We start from the raw sequence: 21,946 nt of genomic DNA on the forward strand, positions 1-21,946 counted from the left end.
AATGATACCTCGCCTTGATTGTCGATTTCCTGATGTGCCCCTACTTCGGGAGGAACAACTATTGTGGGCACTTGTGACCCTCCATGCACCTGTGCTTGCGCATCTCCTTGCGCTGCCTCTCCTTCCACATGTACTTGGGCTTGTACTTGCACATGTGATTGTTGTTGAGGCTGTGGTTGTTCAACACTCGTCAGATGAGCTACAACAACCTGTGTTGATTGAGGGACATTGCTGCTGCTTTCTTGCGATGAGCCAACATCACTGGTCGATGGTGATTGAAGAACTATACTGGCTGCCTCTGCAGCACTCAAGGGCTTGGACTTAAGTTGGTGTGGTGGTGGTGGTGGCACTGAGCCCAATGGAGCGGGGGTGCTGCTGCCAGCTTGGTCCCCAGCAGATCCCGCTGCTGCCGCAGGCATACTTTTTTTTTTACTCCCAAAAAAAGGGGCGGGTGGCACACCAGTCTCCTTGGTAACTTGCTTCTTCTGCTCCTTACTGGCACCTTTCTTGCTAGAGGAGCTACGGGTTACTTTTTTTGGGGCCATCTTCTTCAGAGCAGGTCAGAACAGCAGGCAGCAGTTGCACGAGTTGCAGAGTTGTCTGTGTCCAGACGTGACGTCGCGTGACGTTATGCTGCACACACACACCGCTGCAGGACTTCTTCCTGGCACTGGTGGTTCTCTTGAGTCTTGTGCACCTAAAAGAAATGGAAGACAGAGGAACATCAGTTCAGTTATACACCCCAAAAAATCGACAAAACACAGAAAAATCAGCACAATCCCATGCCATCCATGATGTTTACATTGAAGACACCCCACAGAAAGACTAGGGCCATGCAAGTATGCAACACTCACTACCCCTGGGCATAATGGATGAAAAGTAGGCAAAATAAGTGCAGGCCTCAGACACTGCATCTCTTCAAAATGGCCCCTTACACCCCAAGCATATGTTGCCTGTACCAGCCAGGACTCAAGATGGCCACCACCACCACCCACATGGCCACAGTCCACATCAACAGTACACCCCCAAAAAACAGAAAACCAGCCAGAAATCACCACAATCCAATGCCATCCATGATGTTTACATTAAAGAGAGTGAGACCACACTACAGGCACACTCAGTCCATGCACCACTACCCCTTGGCAAAAGGCCCCACCAGCAGCCCCAAAAAAACGACAAAAAACAATAAAATCAGCACAATCCCAGCCCATCCATGGCCTCAATGGTGTTTAAATTCAAGAAGACACCCCTCAGAAACACTAGGCCCATGCAACACTCACTACCCCTGGGCATAATGGATGAAAAGTAGGCAAAATAAGTGCAGGCCTCAGACACTGCCTCTCTTCAAAATGGCCCCTTACACCCCAAGCACATGTTGCCTGTACCAGCCAGGACTCAAGATGGCCACCACCACCACCCACATGGCCACAGTCCACATCAACAGTACACCCCCAAAAAACAGAAAACCAGCCAGAAATCACCACAATCCAATGCCATCCATGATGTTTACATTAAAGAGAGTGAGACCACACTACAGGCACACTCAGTCCATGCACCACTACCCCTTGGCAAAAGGCCCCACCAGCAGCCCCAAAAAAACGACAAAAAACAATAAAATCAGCACAATCCCAGCCCATCCATGGCCTCAATGGTGTTTAAATTCAAGAAGACACCCCTCAGAAACACTAGGCCCATGCAACACTCACTACCCCTGGGCATAATGGATGAAAAGTAGGCAAAATAAGTGCAGGCCTCAGACACTGCCTCTCCTCAAAATGGCCCCTTACACCCCAAGCACATGTTGCCTGTACCAGCCAGCACTCAAGATGGCCACCACCACCACCCACATGGCCAGTCCACATCAACAGTACACCCCCAAAAAACAGAAAAACAGCCAGAAATCACCACAATCCAATGCCATCCATGATGTTTACATTAAAGAGAGTGAGACCACAACACAGGCACACTCAGTCCATGCACCACCACCCCTGGGCAAAAGGCCACACCAGCAGCCCCCCAAAAACGACAAAAAACAATAAAATAAGCACAATCCCAGCCCATCCATGGCCTCAATGATGTTTAAATTCAAGAAGACACCCCACAGAAAGACTAGGCCCATGCAACACTCACCACCCCTGGGCAAAGGGCCACACCAGCAGGCCCAAAAAAACGACAAAAATCAGCACAATCCCAGCCCATCCATGGCCTCAATGGTGTTTAAATTCAACAAAACAGTTGTATCATGCACCCCTAACCAACCCTGGTCCTACTGGATACTGTGGCTACCCACAATATAATTTATTTAATGTTCTGAAAAAGTTCCAAAATTGTACTTGCAGCAACTGTAATGCCCCAAACAAACTTACTTCTGAAAGTTGATTTCTAATCCAAAAGTGATCCAAAGACAGTCAAAAAGGCCTCAAATCCAAATATCCAGCAGCACCCACAAAAAGTAATCCTTCCAGCTCCAGATCCAAATGAAAGTGACCAGGAGATGGACAAAGCACTGGGAGGAGCCTGCTGGACAGGAACAGGAAGTTGGAGACTGTGGGGCACTTCCTTCCCCCCCCCCCCAAAAAAAATGGACTCCTTGCAAAAAAAAAGGCCATGCAAATGTCAACCTGAGGAGTGATTCTGATAAAAATCATAATTTTCTGAAGGTTTATCCTGTTCGCTGGTGATTTTCTTGTGCAGAATTGCAAAATCTCTATTTCGCGAGTGCGAGATTGTTCCTTTCCGCCGCAACTACGTGTTCGCAATTGCGAACTCTCGCGAGGTGTGCTGTGCAAAGTGGCAAGCCGCGATTACGTATTCGCGGGCGCCAAACTCCCGCGGGATCACGCAGCAAGATCCAAAATGGCGCGGCACTCGCAAAGAAAAACAACTCGGCAAACGCTAAATGACGGAAAGTGAACGCCGTGCACCACGCCGCGCGCCGCAACCAAGCAAAAATTCCGCCGCGAGCGGATTCACGGATTTTCGACAAATTCGCGAGAGTTCGCGGATTGCGAATTTGCCGAAAATCCGAAAAATCCGCGATCGGAGCGGATTTTACGCCCATGCTTAGTCACAACTGCGTTCTATTGTACAGCTTGGCTGGACGTTACAAAATCTGCGTTCAGGCTACGTGCCTTGGCGTCTAATCAACACAACGTCACTATTCACTATCTTTAACCTTACTGATACACAAATCAGCTTGGCACAAAAGGGTGCAGAGTATACAATTCTGAGCATTGAAAAACTTGAGAGATTACCATTGACAATGTCAGAACGACCTGTCATTGAATGGATAATACATGGGATTATAACTATTCCGATAACGACTTTCCAGTTTCGATACTGCCAAAAATATATACAGGCAGGCCAGTATGAAAGGTTGGGTAAAGGATACATTAAGTCAACATGGAACTTACCTTATACACACACATGTTATAGTAATACAGGACAGAGTGTATTTCTTAGTGGTAAGAATTGTGAAAAATCACTAAGTGGTATACTTCTGTGTCAGGGTATAAGTTTACATGGGGCCTGTGAGGGGACTTCAAATAACCTTTCATGTCACCAGTTCGGCACACCTGCAACAAAAATAGAACCATTCTTTAAAAGACTTTCTAACGGGAGTTACATTCTAATTGTAGATCACAGATGTTGTGGCTTACTGCCAGGAAAACCTTATCTAGTAAGCGTGACTTCCATGGTCATTTGCTGTGAGCGAGTATTGTTCCCGAATGACACACCAGACAGGGAGGGAAAAATTTGGCCCAGTTTGAAAATCTCTTCTATTCGAATCGATACTTTAAGCAGAATGAAGACTGTGCTCCTTCAGACGCCAGTTCGCTTGACGTCATCAAAAGAAACGTATGATCTCCAAGTTGCAAGGACAACAGGAGAGATACATGCATTGTTATCAACAAGTTGCCCCCTACACTTCGCAGAAATGCTAAACGAAATCTTAAATATTTCTGATACAAATGGTATCGCGAGTGTATTTAAGACCGTTTTTTCGGGACTGTTAACCCCATTCAAAGCAGTCCTGGGTATTTTTCCAACCTTCGTCCATTCCATCTTTGGCGGACTTCCTCTCCTGTTGGGACTCGTAGCAGGCATCCTATTTTTGCTACTCTTGCTTCGTTATGGCAAGCCATGTCACAGACAAGACTCCAGAAACAATGGAAGAGACGATCCTAGCTATAGGCTACCGGGACGCATAACTAAAGTCCTTGGATTAGCCCGGCTAAGAGATCTAAATATGACCTGGTTTCTTTCGTTCAGACCCATATGGCAGAATTGTGTCTTACCTGTATTAAGATGCATGCTATGCTGCGAAGAATGCGTGTTGGACACCTATCTTACACTACAATCAGAAGTACCATTGGATGCAGATACTTTGTTGGGTCCAGTAAAGGCTCACGCATTGTGCTGTCCCCAGCGGCTACCAATCCTGATGACGGCATTCGTGGAGACTTCACCACTACGATTGAAGGGTAGTGAAGTACAGGATGAAAGCAGCATCAACCAGGTACTGATCAAAACATCACTGAAAGCGCACATGTGCACGACTGCATGGTAGCGACATTTTCCAACTTGGTCGAACTTTCACCTAAAGCGGTAAACTGTTTTTTTGAAAATCTGTCTGAAATTATGTTTTCACCAGAACAGAGAGAGTGACTATAAGTAAACGTGGACACAGCGTTCCCTGAACTCTGAATTTGGCATTCAGTTTTAAAAACAAAGCTACTGATAAAAATGTTTTCCTTCTTCACTGAAAACGAAAACTTTTTTTCCAAACCCAAAATATTTACCTTTTGGCACTTATCTTCTGCTTAAAGTAAAACCATTCCTAGAGAACAGAACTTCTATTTTTAGGAACTCTAGAGACAATACATTACCTCAGCCTCTAGCGTATTTACAATAATTGTATTTATATGTGATGAGATGGTCTCGCACTTTTTCTTCTGTATTAAGAGCCATTTCATGGGTAATTTCGCAAATCATTCATGCTGATATATATGTGCATCTCTTTTTATTGAATGATTACACTGCTTGAATGCATACAGTACCTATACTCATTTCCGTGTATTTCGAATATGCCTATTTTCAAATGCAAAAAATTTATTTTGGGGGGGTTCGGTATACACAAGCACTATTAGTTATGTTTACTATTGATTAGGTTAGTAAATATGGACATGAATTCGTGGAGTGGGTGTAGTATGTTTATCTAGGGACCTGTAACGATAATCCCATTTCTGACCCTTGTCCGGTTATTATTCACTAATGTCCATACAACGGCACAGAAACCCGTTCTCAGATTAAGTCATAGCGCATGCTGTCACATTGAGCAAGCACTATTCCTCCAGCCCCCTAGAAAGCACACCGAGTTCTCTAAACAAACCAAGCCTCCAGCAAACCTGGGAAATCCCCACTGCTATTGTTTTGATTTCGTTCGAGAACTCCTGTAAAGAATGTAAGAACGACCAGTTCTTAATTGACGTCTTATGTCCATCCTTACGCCAAACCCGGCACCTCTCAGGTATAAATATACCGACACTGTCCTAAGTAAACACACGGTGGTGATGAGCTTGGAGCAGTGACTACTTGCCGGAGAGCCCAGCTGATGCGAAAAGCCCACGGACGCTGCCCCTCCCTCTTTGACGCGTTGAGGAAAGACGCTGTTTTTTCTCTTGCCGAGAAATCCAGCCTCCAGCGTTTCCAGCCCACCTTCGCGGGTGACTGGGATATCGAGTCCTGAGACAGAGATACCAGCCCTCCTACCTTCTAAATCCCAGGTACTGAACTGACTAACCCCTTACAGAGAATTCTTGAGTCAGATTCTTGGCAAAACAAACTTAACTTAAACTGCTACTTATTTACTCCTTCCCACGTATTAGGCTTAGGTCAGGTACACCGGGGTAGGCGTAGTTAGAAGCACCAGTTGAGTACGATTAGTCAATGTGTATATGTATGTATATCTTTTATCCATTTTAAAGTATCATGTGGCTAAGAAACCATATCAATGCTTTTACAGTATTATTTTATAATCCTGCTTTTACTGTATGCACTTTACTTAACCTTAAGTATTGCAACTGTAGCGATTCATTTCTCTTGTATGAGAAAAAGAGACTGATCAATAAATAACACCTTTTATTGAACACGCCCGTCTCCTCTTTCTCTACAATCTGGTGGAACTAAGTATGCACGTACTGACTGAGTAAAATAGTTGTCTTTTGTTTTCACACGACTCTAGAGATATACTCTTGATTAGGGAGAGCAAAGTTGTCATGTTCTATGGTTGTCAGAAACTAAATCCCTTCTTGTCTATCCAGGGAGGTTAAACTCCTCCTCGCCTATTCGAGAAAGTTTCTAGTGAACTCTGAGCTAGCTGGCACACAAAACTTAAGTCTAATATCGACAGTAGAAGACCTAGTTAACCTCTGTTCTACGTCTATACTATTGAAGATATTATTCCAATGCGCAGAGCCTATTGGGATAATAGGAACTACACTACACTCCCATCACGTACCCAGCGAAAATACTCAGGGATTTGCAGTTTTCCAACTTTCCCCTACCGCTCGGCGTGCGGGAGCGCACTGCCCATCTGGAGATAGCCAGAAAGTCACCTAAACTTGGCACCCAGCCTGACCATGATATCTCCCATCCCTGCTCTTTGGCCCCCCCACTGGCACTCAACAATGACACTTACCTTCGGGTGCTTTACCTTAATACCCGCTCCATGGTGTAGCAGCAGCTCGACTTATTTCTTTTGCTCAGTATGGATAAACCTGACGTTTTGCTCCTAACAGAGACCTGGCTCACGCCGGATTCCCACCCGGATTTCCTGGCGGCCCTCCCCCCGGACTATTACATCCTTAATGTAAATCGTCCTCTGAGTCGTCCTGGAGGGGGAGTAGCGGCCATCATACATAAGAACTTCAGATTCCTCACCTCTGCCTCGCTCACCCTATCCGGGGTAGATAACATAGTCATCAGCCTGGAAACCGCATGGGGCGCCCTTGCGATCGTACTTCTCTATCGCCCCCCCCAGTCGATGCCATCATTCCCTTTGTCTATGAGCGAGCAGGTAGCTGACCTGCTTACCCATCACTCCCGACTCGCTGTATTCAGCGATTTTAATTACTGGTTTGATGACGACCAAGCCGGGCCCCACGCTACTGAACTTTTTGAAATTCTGACAAACCTTAATCTGTCCCAACACATTTTCTCCCCTACCCATATTAAGGGTCATATTCTGGACCACATCTGGACTCACAATCTCGTCCTGTCTTGCCCAATTATTTCCCCCTGCCTCTGGTCAGACCATCACTTGATCGACGTTACTATCTCAATTAAAGGGAAACTCAAGGCCCCCTCCCACTCTGGGGGATTATGTCGTAAATGGAATTCCTATGATTCTCAGGGATTTATTGACCGCCTGATCAACACCCGCCCCATTACTCACCCTGAATCAGACATCGATTCCATGCTGGACGGGATAACCACCTGGCTGTCATCAGCCAGCGATATATTCGCCCCTCTCACTAAATTTGCTCATACTAGACATGGCAACTCTCATCGCTGGTTCTCAAAGGAACTGAAAGCACAAAAATCCAAACTACGCCACCTTGAACGCAACTGGAGACGGGGCTACTCCAAGGAGGATCGCATTGAGTTTGTGAGGGCCCGCAATGAATATAAAAACGCTATCACTAAAGCAAAGGTCTCACATATTACGGAAAGAATTGACACAGCTAGTGATAAATCTAAAGACATTTTTAAAATTCTGAAAGATTTCTCATCCGATCAAAGTGTACTTCCAACCAAGGCCCCCACCCAAGAAACCTGTAATTCGCTCAATTCCTACTTAATCCAAAAAATTGTAAATATTAAGAATGCTATCCCTTTTTCCACTCTTGTTAGCCCTTCCGACTCCCCCCTCTTAACCCCTGCTCTTTTACCCAGTTCCCATTAATCACCCTCAGCACTTTTTCCGAGCTCATTACTCGTGTCAAATCTGGATCTCCCAGGGACTGCTGCCCCCCCCCCAGTTCTCAGGGCGACTTTTTCTGCCCTGCCTGATAGTATCCTCCCCCTTTTGAACACCTCCCTCAGCTCCGGCACGGTCCCCAGGGCATTCAAGGAAGCCATATTGGTTCCCCTTTTGAAAAAAGCAGGAGCCGACCCCGCCAACCCTGCCAATTACAGGCCCATCTCCCTCCTGCCTTACACCTCTAAACTTCTGGAGGCCTACATTACCACCTGCCTCTCGGCATTCATCGAGAGCTCCGGGTTCTTGGAACCCAACCAAGCTGGCTTTAGAACAGCACACTCTACCGAAGCAGTCATCTCAAAAGTCTTGGACACCCTTCGGGAGAATGCCGATAGAGGGTCTCCTCAGGCACTGGTCCTTCTGGATTTATCGGCCGCGTTCGACACGGTGGATCATGACATCCTTCTCCACCGTGTCGGACAAGCAGGCATCCAGGGACCCGCCTGGGAATGGATCAAGTCCTTCCTCTCGGGCAGAGTTCAAACAGTCCACCTAGGCCCCTTCACCGCCACTCAGGTCCCCACTACCTGTGAAGTCCCCCAGGGATCCTCCCTCTCCCCATTATTCTTTAATTTATATCTTCGGCCACTGATTCATTCACTGAGCACCTGGAACTGCACTGTCCTCAACTATGCTGATGACATGCAGATCATTTTTCCCTTAGATACCCCTGATGCTGTACCCAATTTTCAGGCAGTAATGCTGCATATCCAACAATGGATGATTTCCAACCAGCTTAAATGAAACCCCGAGAAGACGTAACTCATCCTGCCCGGTACAAGTCCTTTACCTTGGGGCCCCCATTTCTGGCCAAATGAGCTTGGCACTCCACCCAGCCCCTCGAATTCGGTAAAAAGCCTGGGTGTCACCATCGACACCGACCTTTCCCTTAAAACTCATGTTGGCACCATCATCTCTGCCAGCATGTTCCAGTTACGAAAAATCCGTAAAATCTCCCATTTACTCTCCCATGAATCCCTGGTGCAAATGGTCATCTCTCTTGTCCTCTCCCGCCTGGACTTTTCTAACTCCATTTACTGGGGGCTACCTAAGTCCCTTCTCCATCGCCTTCAGCTGGTGCAGAACCAGGCAGCCAGACTTATCTGTAAAACTTCCAAATGGCAATCCGCCAGACCTCTCCTGGCCAAGCTGCACTGGTTGCCCATTGAACAGCGTGCTGCCTTTAAAATAGGCTGCCTGGTATATAAGGCCCGGCAGTCCAAGGGCCCGGCTTTCCTAGAATCCCTCATCAACTCTCACTGCCCGGCTCGCAACCTCCGTTCTGCCCATCTCCACCTCCTCACCACTCCGATGGTTAAACTAAAAAACCTGGGTGGCCGCAGATTCAGCTACCTGGCACCTAAACTGTGGAACTCTCTCCCCTTTTATATTAAAACCTCTGGCACCCTACTAAGCTTCCGAAAGAGCCTAAAAACATGGCTCTTCTCAAACCTCATCTAAGCTAGGACCCCCACCCTCAATCTTAATCACAGCGCCAGGAAACCTCCGGTGTCAGTGCGCTTTATAAATACAGCATAAGATAAGATAAGATAAGATTGTTCTACATTCTGTCCATCAACTGTGTTTTTTGCAATTTTTACCCCGAGTGGGCTGGGTATGCTCAGACGTGAGTCCCAGGCTCTCCACACCACTGGAGTCAAGCTATCCAGGCTGATGAAGGCTGATAGCCAGAAACCGGTCCTTGGATGCTTGATTCCGGTCTGGGAAAGACATGGTTTGGTAGTTCGGACTGGACTGTTCCCATGAGGCACAGGGTCAGAGCTGATTTGCATATAGCCAGTGTCTAACCCAGGGTGGTGTGGAGTGCAAAAAAACGATGGATTTAGGCCCAGATCCTTGTACTGGGATGAATGTATGACATTGTTCTACATTCTGTCCATCAACTGTGTTTTTTGCAATTTTCACCCCGAGTGGGCTGGGTATGCTCAGACGTGAGTCCCAGGCTCTCCACACCACTGGAGTCAAGCTATCCAGGCTGATGAAGGCTGATAGCCAGAAACCGGTCCTTGGATGCTTGATTCCGGTCTGGGAAAGAATTGGCTTGGTAGTTCGGACTGGACTGTTCCCATGAGGCACAGGGTCAGAGCTGATTTGCATATAGCCAGTGTCTAACCCAGGGTGGTGTGGAGTGCAAAAAACGATGGATTTAGGCCCAGATCCTTGTACTGGGATGAATGTATGACATTGTTCTACATTCTGTCCATCAACTGTGTTTTTTGCAATTTTCACCCCGAGTGGGCTGGGTATGCTCAGACGTGAGTCCCAGGCTCTCCACACCACTGGAGTCAAGCTATCCAGGTTGATGAAGGCTGATAGCCAGAAACCGGTCCTTGGATGCTTGATTCCGGTGTGGGAAAGACATGGCTTGGTAGTTTGGACTGGACTGTTCCCAAGAGGCACAGGGTCAGAGCTGATTTGCATATAGCCAGTGTCTAACCCAGGGTGGTGTGGAGTGCAAAAAAACGATGGATTTAGGCCCAGATCCTTGTACTGGGATGAATGTATGACATTGTTCTACATTCTGTCCATCAACTGTGTTTTTTGCAATTTTCTTTGATAATGGTCAGTACAATGCTATGTGTGAATCCTTTTGACCCTTGGAACAGATTCCCCTCCCCTCTATTCTCCCTCGTGGCCATATATCCCATGGCAGATCTGTAGCTACTTTTTCTGTGTTATTAGAAGAGCTGTCCCTGGTGTCAAAGGTGACATGCAGATACCAACCAAGACCCCCCTGCCACCACCACAACAGTGTCTTATCAATTACACATCTGTATAATATATATGTGAAAAAGTCCCCGGGACCTGGTCAACTGGGGCTCAAATGCCAACCAGCACAAGTCTGTGCCTGTTCTTTTAAAAATGTTGCTGCAAATTTGTGACTCTGTCACGTTTTTTGCTGCAAATTTTTAAACAAAAAATGCTTTTTGGCCCCGGATGGGTCCCTGGGGGACCCCAGCACCAGGCCTAGGGGGTCAGAGTATTCCTACCCTGTCCCCTTTTTTTAGAACTCAGCTGAGTCTGAGTCCTAAGATGGTAGCCAACACTTCCTGGTTGAAGTGCTCGCAACCAATCACACCCCTGCACGAGATCAGGAGAATTCACAGAGGATTCATGTTTCTAGATATACAAATTCATGTATTTTTTAATGTCTCCAAAATGACTGAACAGATTTACACCAACTAACAAAAAGGGTTCTTTCTGGACAAAGATCTACCTTTCTGCCAAATTTGATGTAATTCTGGCCAGCAGTTTAGGCTGTAGTCATGTCTAAAATCGCTATGGGAATTCACATGGGAAATGCACATATTTTACCCCACCTTCCATGCACAACAAGACACAGCAAAACACTTTTATTGGAAAGTTTTGTAAAGATCTGTCTAACGGCGCCAAAGTTATATATATGAACAAAGCAGGGTGAGACTGCTAAAACACGTTGATGTAATCGTCATAAAATAAACTACAGAGTGACCAATACCTCTTGGAGTGCTGGATGATTGTTTTTGATTGGGATAATCCTATGCACGGAGCCGAAACGTCATGCGGCATACTCTGCTTCAATAAAATTACTACGCACTGAACGTGCCCGAGTCCGAGAAGTCTTTGGCGGCAGGGCGGGAGCTGCTTGTTGCCTGTACTAAGACGCGGTACTTCATGATATATATATATATATATATATATATATATATTACCTACTGGCGATAGCCAGTAGGTATATATAGTTAGGATTGTTTTCCATAGGGAAATCGCAACATTCTATTGGGAATAACTTTGGCGCCGGTTGAGGAATCTTCCTGAAATTTTCCTTAACTTTTTCTCGCAGCGCTCCGGTCCTTCCCTGAAAGTTTGGGGGGGATTTGTCAAGCGGGGGCCGAGATAAAAGGGGGGGTCCCAAAACGTGTTTTCCCCATGTTAATTTCCATAGGGCGGTTGGACTCACTTTTATCCCGAACGGCTGAATGGTTTTCCACCAAACTTGGCAAAATTGTAGGGACTGGTAGCCAGATGTGCCTTTGCTATGTCTCAAGATATGTGCTCCAGTGGTTTTTACGAAAATTAACTTTGAAAAATATATATTGGGCTACATTGGGCTATATATATGTTAGAGCCCAAATGTAGCCCAATGTAGCCCAATGTAGCCCAATGTAGCCCAATGTAGCCCAAAGATGGCCACCAGAGACAAAAAAAACAAATGTAGCCCAAATATCAGCCAGATGTAGCCCAACTATAGCCCAATGACAGAATGTCCCAGAGTGTTCTAAAGAACAACTAGAGCGCTAACAGTCTTACTTATGACAAAAGTATGGCACACCTGAAGTCATCTTGATTGGAATAAAGTGTTAACACTTAAAACATTTAATTTGCAAAGGAACAAAATGAGGGGGTTCATTTTGCCATAGAAATTATGATTAGTGCTGAAGAAAGAAAAATTAGGGCACATTTTGAGTGACTTCTCAAATCCTCTTATATTTCATTAAAAAAATTCTGATATGCAGTCTCCCAAGATGGCCACCAGAGACAAAAGAGCCTGTGCTTAAAAACTCTGTTAGCAAAGCAGGCATTTGAGATTTAAAAAACGTTTTAATATATAAAAACGTTATCCGCTAATAGAATTAGCATTTAAAAAACCTTGCGAATTCAATGAAAAAACCATAGGTTTCAGGCCTTATATAGTTAGGAATTAGCATTTAAAAAACCTTGCGAATTCACTGAAAAAAACATAGGTTTCAGGCCTTATATAGTTAGGATTTAGCATTTAAAAAACCTTTGAAATTCACTGAAAAAACCTTAGGTTTCAGGCCTTATATAGTTAGGAATTAGCATTTAAAAAACCTTGCAAATTCACTGAAAAAACCATAGGTTTCAGGCCTTATATAGTTAGGAATTAGCATTTAAAAAACCTTTGAAATTCACTGAAAAAACCATAGGTTTCAGGAGTTATATAGTTAGGAATTAGCTTTTAAAAAGCCTTAGAAATTCACTCAAAAAACTATAAGTTTTAGTGGTGTTATAGTTAGCTGGACATTTTACTCATACAAAACCATTGAAATTGCTCCTATATAGTTAGTTGTACTAACTATATTTCGCGCACCCGCAATCCACTGCTGATGATGTCACATATTAGATCATTCATGACATGGTCAGTGACATCACTGATGACATCTCAAATGACATCACTGATGACATCACTGATGACATCATCCACGTGACAATCACATACACCTTTTCATACACTATTACAATTTTTCATCACTCTTTGTAAAATACAGAGTATCATATTTAAATCCATTGTCACAGCAATACAAGTATCTAAAAATCCACTCAGTGATTCATAGATGTATACACACATCTAATCACTTACCCGTGGATTCACTCATACATGCTGTCAATAAACAATTGAACACTATCAAAAATACTTATACATCTATATCGACATTAAACAACAGCACGCATCCTATTCACATATGAAGTCATCCTACTCACTTATCCAAACAATGGATCATACTTACATATTTACTTAGCAAAACACTTATACAAACACCACTTCTTCTATTCATTTAGATAGCAAGTCATACTTAGTGAATTATAAAATCATTATTACAAGTATACAGTTATCCATACAGTCACTCACACAATCATTGTGTCTTATGTATACTTATTTATATACAACAACTGACACATACACTGCCTTTTATTTTTCTAGTTTGTTGGACCTGTACCATTGAGAAATATATTTGCTGGATTCTGCCACCGCGAGCAAGATGGAGGCAGCGTAAGCCTGTGTGTGCGGCCGCCACGCCACGCTGGTCACCGAACTCTCAGGTGATCAGCTACCTGACCTGCGGATCCGTGATGCTGGGTTCCCAGGCTCGGACGCATCGAGCTTGCAGACGATGGAGATTGCCTCGGGACTCGCCCGGAGCCGCGGGACGATTTGGGGAGATCGTTGGAGCAGCGGGGAAGCGCTGCAGTGAAGCGACTTGCCGTGCAGATTTGCTGGTGTTCTCCGCCGCGTGTAAAACCTCTCCAGCAGGCATAGCCTTTACATGCAGCAGCCGCTGGTTCAGGACACAGACGCGAGCTGAGTACTCGGTGAAACGAACTAACAAACGCCGCTTTGGATGGTGGGAAGTGTCTTTCCTGGTGCTGGGCTATACAGTACTATCTGCTCTGTTTGGATCTTGGGGGCAGATCAGAGCAACGGAGGGAGCAGATTTTGACAACAAAGCCAGAAAGATGAACTCTCGTGGGGGCAAAAAAAGCTTAAAGGCGAAGACACCTATTGCAGGGAAGGAGTCTTTAGCGGGAGACGACACTGGCAAGAATAAGCCCAAACAGGTCAGTGGGGTTATTGGAACAAAAAAGAATGCTGGTCTGGCAGGGGCAGGGGCTGGGGCTGGGGTTACTAGCAGAGACCTCAGAGACAATAAAGATGCCAGTTTGGTGCATCCTTCTCCTCCCCCAGCTAAAATATTTCTAGCGGCCAAAAACCAGGCTACCACGACTAAAAGTAGCATAAAAAATACGCAGTGCCCCATCAGAATTGATGACTCCTCTAAGCAGAATAGTGATCATGGGGACACTGATCAAACACCTGCTGTCAGTTTGGACTGCAATAACGCCTCTTCAAACTTAGAAGTTCTCCCCAATCTGATTGACAATCAGCAAACCTCTCTATCACTGCAAGCCTTAACTGAAGAACCTGATCATACACTTGGTCCCCTTAATCAGCCTGATCCCCTCTTAACCCCACTTCCAATGGAAGGTGAACATCCAGAGCTAGACAAAGGAAAAAATGCTAACTCCCTTTGTACTCCCCTTGAGAAACTGAACACCAAAGATCACCCCACAAAGACGGAAACTGTTATTCGAAGCTTGGAAGTTCCTCCTGGCTCTGCCACCCCATGGACCCCAGAAATTGGTCAGGAGGCCTTTTATTCAGTATCAGACAGCACTCCGAGCTCGTCAAGGGAAAGCGAGACAGAAGAAGAAAGCGAAGGCAATACTAACAGTACCAGTGAAGAGGAAAGCAAGGCCTCCCGTGACAACACTGGTACAATCGTCCGTCCCAAAAAATCAAGGAATAAGATTAAACGAAGGAGTCAGCTCAAATGGGACTACTCGGACTCACAGATGTCTTATCATCTAGAAGAAGATGCGCCGACCATATCACACTCACTATCACAGAGGCGTAGCCCGAGAAGACTACAAGCTAAAACAAATGAGGTATTGGAACCCTCACTCGCCGCCATACTTACCTCAATCAAAGATTTCCAGGAAGAGGTGAGAGGTGAAAATCGGGCAGCCAAAAAAGCAGCGAAGAAATTACAGGGTGGTCTCAGACGGTTGAACAAGACCTGCATAGACATCAGCGAGAGAGTGGGCATGGTCGAGGCTAGGACTGAACACTTGGAGACAGAGGCAGAGGCAACCAAACAAGTCACTGATTCCAACTCTGCTTGTCTTACAGATCTAATGATGAAAATGGAAGAAAGTGAAAATAGGCAACGCCGGAACAACCTCCGCCTGCTGGGGATTCCTGAAGGAAAGGAGGGGGAAGACCCCAGACAGTTCATTGTCAAATTGCTGCAAGACTCGTTCCCAGAACACTCAAAATGGGACTGGGACCGTGAAGTACAGCGAGCACATAGGTTTCCCTTTTTTTTGAAGAAGCAATACAAGAATGGTAATGTGACTGAAGGTCAGCCCCGGGTATTCCTTGTATACTTTGGCAACTTCCTCCTGAGACAGTTGGTATACGACAAGGCTCGACCCAATTCAAAAAAAGGAGCTCATGGGATTACCTTTTTTTCTAAACCGGATTTTTGCCATCAGACTGTTGAGCGTAGATGGCACCTGCGACAGCTGATCTCTCCCTTACAACAATTAGGTGCAGAGGTATATCTTATGAACCCGGCAAGACTGAAAGTTATCCTGTCTGGTACTACCAAGGTCTTTACATCAGAGATCAAAGCCAAAGAGTATCTGGAAGAGATTAAACGAAAGAAAGGACAAAAAGGGGCAAAATAACAAACGACCTAATTGGCTACTTGATGTTAATCTGACGCTATCTCCCACTCTATAGAGGGATAGAATAGAAAAGGAAAACATTGACATACACTCTGGATTGCGCATACTCTATGTGTATAACTATACTATTTTTTCCTTTTTCCCCCTAGATTAGTCTATTTTTTTCTCCTTTGTTATTCTTCTTCTCTCTCTCGTACCCCATGTCCTTTCCCAGAACCTGACTCCTCCTTTGATGGGGAAAGGGCGGGAAGAAGGGGACGGAAGGAACTGGGGATGACTGTAACTTTAAATGATGGATCACTTGAGTATTTTGTCTAGCATTGGCCACTTTTTCACAGATGACTGGCATGGCTGGCGGCCACGGCTCATGACTGACCTCCATCATTCAGGCTCAGCCTGATTGCTCACATAAGGGGGAGGGTGGGTGGGTGGAGGGGGGTCCTTGGGGGGTGGGGTGGGAGGGTTGGGTTACTGCAGGCACATAGAGATACTCACTGTACACACACATACACACACCAAATTTTTTATGGAATCCAGATGACCATTCCAACACCCTTTAGATGGCTAGGTTAGATCCACTACGAATTGTCTCAGTCAATGTCTGTGGCCTGAATGATACATCAAAGAGACAAAAGGTGGCTATGGGTTTGCGAACGCTTGGGGGAAATATAATATGTTTACAGGAAACCCATGTAGAACATTCCCAAAAACATCTGCTAAACACATTAGGGTTCAAAGTAGTGGGCGCCACCACACAAGGAGCTAAAACAAAGGGGGTCGGAATCTTAACCAATAGAAAATTTGCTATTAGAAACCTACGAACTAAATCAGATCCATCAGGAAGGTGGGCTATCACCCAGATTCAACTCCCTAACAACATCTCTTTTACTCTTTGCTCACTATACGGGAGCAATGCTGATGATCCCGGGGTTATTAATCAGGTCTCAAATGAATTAGCACACTGGCCCACCCCGATAGTGTTATGCGGGGATTTTAACATACCCCTACCAGGTAATTGGGATGTCAACACAACCTGGAAATACAAAGGAAGGAAACCCCAAGTCTTCCAAGCCCTAACCAACCTTTTACAAACTCATGGACTGATAGATAGTTGGGCGAGCAAAAATCCTTCACTACCTGGGTATACTTTTTATTCGGCCCCGCACCAAGTATTGGTTAGGCTGGACTATTTTTTTGTTTCCGCATCATTAGCTTCTAGTTTTACTATAGATATAGCACCCCGATTTATGTCCGATCATAATCCCATCATTCTTACTATAAGAGAGTTTGGGCAACCCAGAGAGGCTTCTAGATGGAGCTTTGAGAAAGTGTTATTATATGATCCAAGCTACATCAATTATATGCGAGGATGGATCCCAGAGTTCCTGGAGATTAATATTGGCTCTGCCTCCCAGATGATAGTATGGGACACTTTAAAGGCAGGGATTAGAGGTGAGACCCTTAGGTTCTCAGCTCAAAAAAATAGAACAGAAAAAGCCCAGGTCAAAGATCTCCAGGAAAAATTAAGAAAAATAGAAATGAAGCTAACTCAAACAATCCATGCAGGACTAGATTGCCAGCCAGTCCAGCAAGAAGCGATCCTGGCTAGGGCGGAAATAGGGGCGGTGTTTATGGGTAAAATAGCAGCTAAGTGGGCAGCAGCAAGAGAGAAGACATATGAGTGTAGTGACAGTATTGGACATCACTTAGCTGTTAAGACGAGACAACAGATTACCTCTAATGAAATACACAAAATTAGATTGTCTTCAGGCACCGAGGTCTCCGATCCTAGCTGCATCCGACATGAGTTCCAGGAGTTTTATGCTAAGCTATACAAGGAAGAAAACTGCTGCATGACCGAAGTTCTAGATAGAAAGATTCTTGAATATCTTAGCGAGATCGAATTGAACAAGCTTAGCTTAGAAGAAAGTGAACTATTAGACCTTACCCCCACATGGGAAGAAATCCTGGATGCCCTCAAAAGTCTTCCTGACGGAAAAGCTTCTGGCCCTGACGGCATTCCTGTTGAGTTTTTTAAAATCTTTGCCAGCCAAATCAAGGTTATATTCTCAGAAGTAATTACCTCCATCTTCAGCGGCACTTTACCGCCAAGCTCTTGGTCTAGTGCCAGAATATCTATCTTTCCAAAAAAGGACAAATCTCCACTAGATATGAGCTCCTACAGACCAATAACCCTCATCAACTGCGACTCTAAAATTTTCTCCAAGGTATTAGCCTCTAGAATATCTAGAGTAGTGGAACCCCTCGTTTCAAAATGGCAACATGGTTTTATACCTAAGAAAGGGACCACTGAACATGTCCGGAGAGTTATTACTCTGTTTGATGCTGCTCAAGTCGCTGGAGACCCGATGTCATTAATACTACTCGACGCCGAAAAGGCCTTCGACCGGGTCTCCTGGCAATTTCTTTGGAGAGTAATGGACAGCATGGGATTCGGGGGTAGGTTCATGCAGGCGGCGCAGGCACTTTATCACAATCCAACCGCTAGCGTCGTTATAAATGGACATCTGACGCAGCCCTTTAAAATCTCTCGAGGTACTAAGCAGGGCTGCCCCTGCTCCCCGTTACTGTTTGCGCTCTACCTAGACCCTCTTATTAAACAAATAGAGAAGAATTACAACATTTCTCCAGTAACATATTTTCAAAACAGCTGTAAAATCCTGGCCTATGCTGACGATCTCGCCATCACTACTCCAGACCCTGCCAATTCTATACAGGCCCTAGAAAGGGAGGCCCACAAATTTGGGATATTATCTGGGTACGCCCTAAATAAAAGCAAAACACGGATATTAGCAAATAATAAAATCATCTGGGCCGATGCTAGAGTGGTACTAAAGGCCAAATACCTGGGCGTACTAGTAACACCTAGACTGGAGGAAATAGTTGCAACTAATTTGGCTCCCCTTGCTGTACAGACTAAGAAGGCACTAAAACAGATAGATAATCTACACCTAACGCTGGTTGGCAGGTGCAATGTCATTAAAATGACCTATTTTCCTAAATTACTTTATTTTTTTCGCTGTATCCCTCTTGAGTTCAGCAAAAAAGATCTACTTAAATTTCAACAAATTTTTACCCAGTTCATTTGGTCATACGCTCAACCTAGACGTGCATTAAAACATCTTACGTTACCGAAAAACAGAGGGGGATGGGCTTTTCCCAACATCATCCTATATTACTGGGCGGCAGTCCTTCAATACAGCTCAGTTTTGTTAAGAGAATCCTCCTGTGGAGTTGATCCGTCTTTGCCCTCACCCTTCCGGTCCTTGTTAGGGGAACAACAATGGGGCTGTCTAGTCCGAGAAACAGCCTATGGATATTACAACCGCGTTAAATTTAAGACGCTAATGAATTCTTATAAAGTTTTTCGCCATGTCCGGAAAACGTTTGGAATGGGTAGACATAACTATTATTCCCCTATAATTAATAACAACAACCTACCTGCTATATTTAGTTCATCTTATCTATCCGAATGGCATAGAGCAGGGGTTACAAAATTAGGGGACCTTATAACAACTAGGGGAATTGAGACCTTTTCAACTTTGCAGACTAGATTCAAATTAAAAAGTCAAGACCTATTTAAATATATGGCTATTTACGATTACCTTGCCAGGAAAGTGGGAGGAGCCAACGGATTTGCCGAGGTTGAGCTTATGAACACTCTCCGGAATAACACCTCTACTCGCATTGGAAGTATATACCAATTAATAAACAAGGAAACCCCTGATGATCTAGAAACTATTGCTTCCAAATGGCACACTAAACTTGATTCCCCTCAAAGCATATTTTTCAACTTCCTGTGCTTATCACAGCAAATCCTTATCTCGGCCAAACTACAAGCACAACATTTTAAAACTATATTTTTTTTGTATATGACACCTAGCAAAATCATGAAATGGGGATCTGGGAGAGGAACATTATGCTCGCGCTGCTCTGAGATAGGGGCCGACTCTATACATATATTTGCAACATGCCCAGCTATTAGTTCCACCCTACTCAGAATACAGAACTTACTGAGTAAAATAACAAATCAATCAATTCTTCTGAACCCTACTACTATTCTTTTGGGAACACAATCGGACTCCTTGAGAGTAAAAGAAGAAGGGCTGATATTTGTTGCAATGGCAGTATGGAGGATATGCATTTCTTCTGGATGGTTAGACTCAGAGTCCCCCTCCTATGCACAATGGTTGGCTAGACTAGTTGCCACATACCATCTTGAAAAATCTGTATATGCTAAGAAAGGACGAAGAAAAAGGAAGATGGGTATTGAAGTTTGGGGGGCATTCTCCAAATGGATTGATCAACAAGGGCAGGTGGATATAGAGACATAGAATGGCCACCAGAAATCCACAAAACCTTGTCTCCTTTTACCTCTCTCTCTCTTCTTTCCTTCTTCTTTTTGTTTTTCTTTCTTTTTCAGACATATTCTCTTGTCACATTTTTTTTAGCTTTATCCTGTTTTTTTCCTCATCTTTGTTTATAAGTATCTGTGCCATTGGTTTGTAATGAAGATGGAAGGTGGGAGGCGGGTGGGGGGGGGGTCTTGAATTATCTTTCTTTTGTAACTTTGTTAAGACTCCGACTTTGTGAAAACCAATAAAAAATAAAATAAAAAAAAAGAGAAATATATTTGCTCATCCCCACACCCATAAAGATATTCACTCACCCAAACAACTGTTAGAACATGTAGTTTTAACTTCATATATCTACTGAATCAACTATTCACACATCTTTGGACAGTCACACACCCCCCACCGAACCACACACACTTTCACACTCCCATACAAATACTCAGTTAACTAATCAATAACTAATATAGACTTTCACATAGCTAGTAACCAACTGTAGAATCAGTTTACACAACAACTGACAAAGTGATACAGATATTCACACAGTTTAGTCACTATCCACTATATTTAGTGAGACATTATAAATTGGTCAAGTAAACAGTCAATTACACTGCTACTAAATCCTCCATCCAAATATTTATTTATATATATCCACTTATTCTTCAATGCAAATTGCTATATATATATGATGCATATTTAAATAACGAAGCAAACCACATTCACTGGATGATGTCCTCAGTGATGTCATCAGTGATGTCATTTGAGATGTCATCAGTGATGTCACTGACCATGTCATGAATGATCTAATATGTGACATCATCAGCAGTGGATTGCGGGTGCGCGAACTATAATTAGTACAACTAACTATATAGGAGCAATTTCAATGGTTTTGTATGAGTAAAATGTCCAGCTAACTATAACACCACTAAAACTTATAGTTTTTTGAGTGAATTTCTAAGGTTTTTTAAAAGCTAATTCCTAACTATATAAGGCCTGAAACCTATTGTTTTTTCAGTGAATTTGCAAGGTTTTTTAAATGCTAATTCCTAACTATATAAGGCCTGAAACCTAAGGTTTTTTCAGTGAATATATATATATATTACCTACTGGCAGTCGCCAGTAGGTATATATAGTTAGGATTTTTTTGAATAGGGATTTCTGAAAATTCTATGTTGAATAACTTTGGCGTTGATGGACGGAATTGGCTGAAATTTTCAGGAAAATGGCACATTTTGTTTCTGAGCGTCCCCTGAAAGGTTGGGGGGGGGGGTTTCGTCAAGCGGGGGCCGAGAAAAAAGGGGGGTCCCAAAACGTGTTTTTAACATTGAGTTTTCCATAGGGCGGTTGGACTCACTTTTAGCTCGAACGGCTGAATCGATTTCCACAAAACTTGGCAAAATTGTAGGGACTGGTAGCCCTATGTGCCTTTGCTATGTCTCAAGATATATGCTCCAGTGGTTTTTACGAAAATTAACTT

The sequence above is a fragment of the Lissotriton helveticus genome, chromosome 12, assembly GCF_964261635.1.
Source record: "Lissotriton helveticus chromosome 12, aLisHel1.1, whole genome shotgun sequence".
Classification (NCBI taxonomy): domain Eukaryota; kingdom Metazoa; phylum Chordata; class Amphibia; order Caudata; family Salamandridae; genus Lissotriton; species Lissotriton helveticus.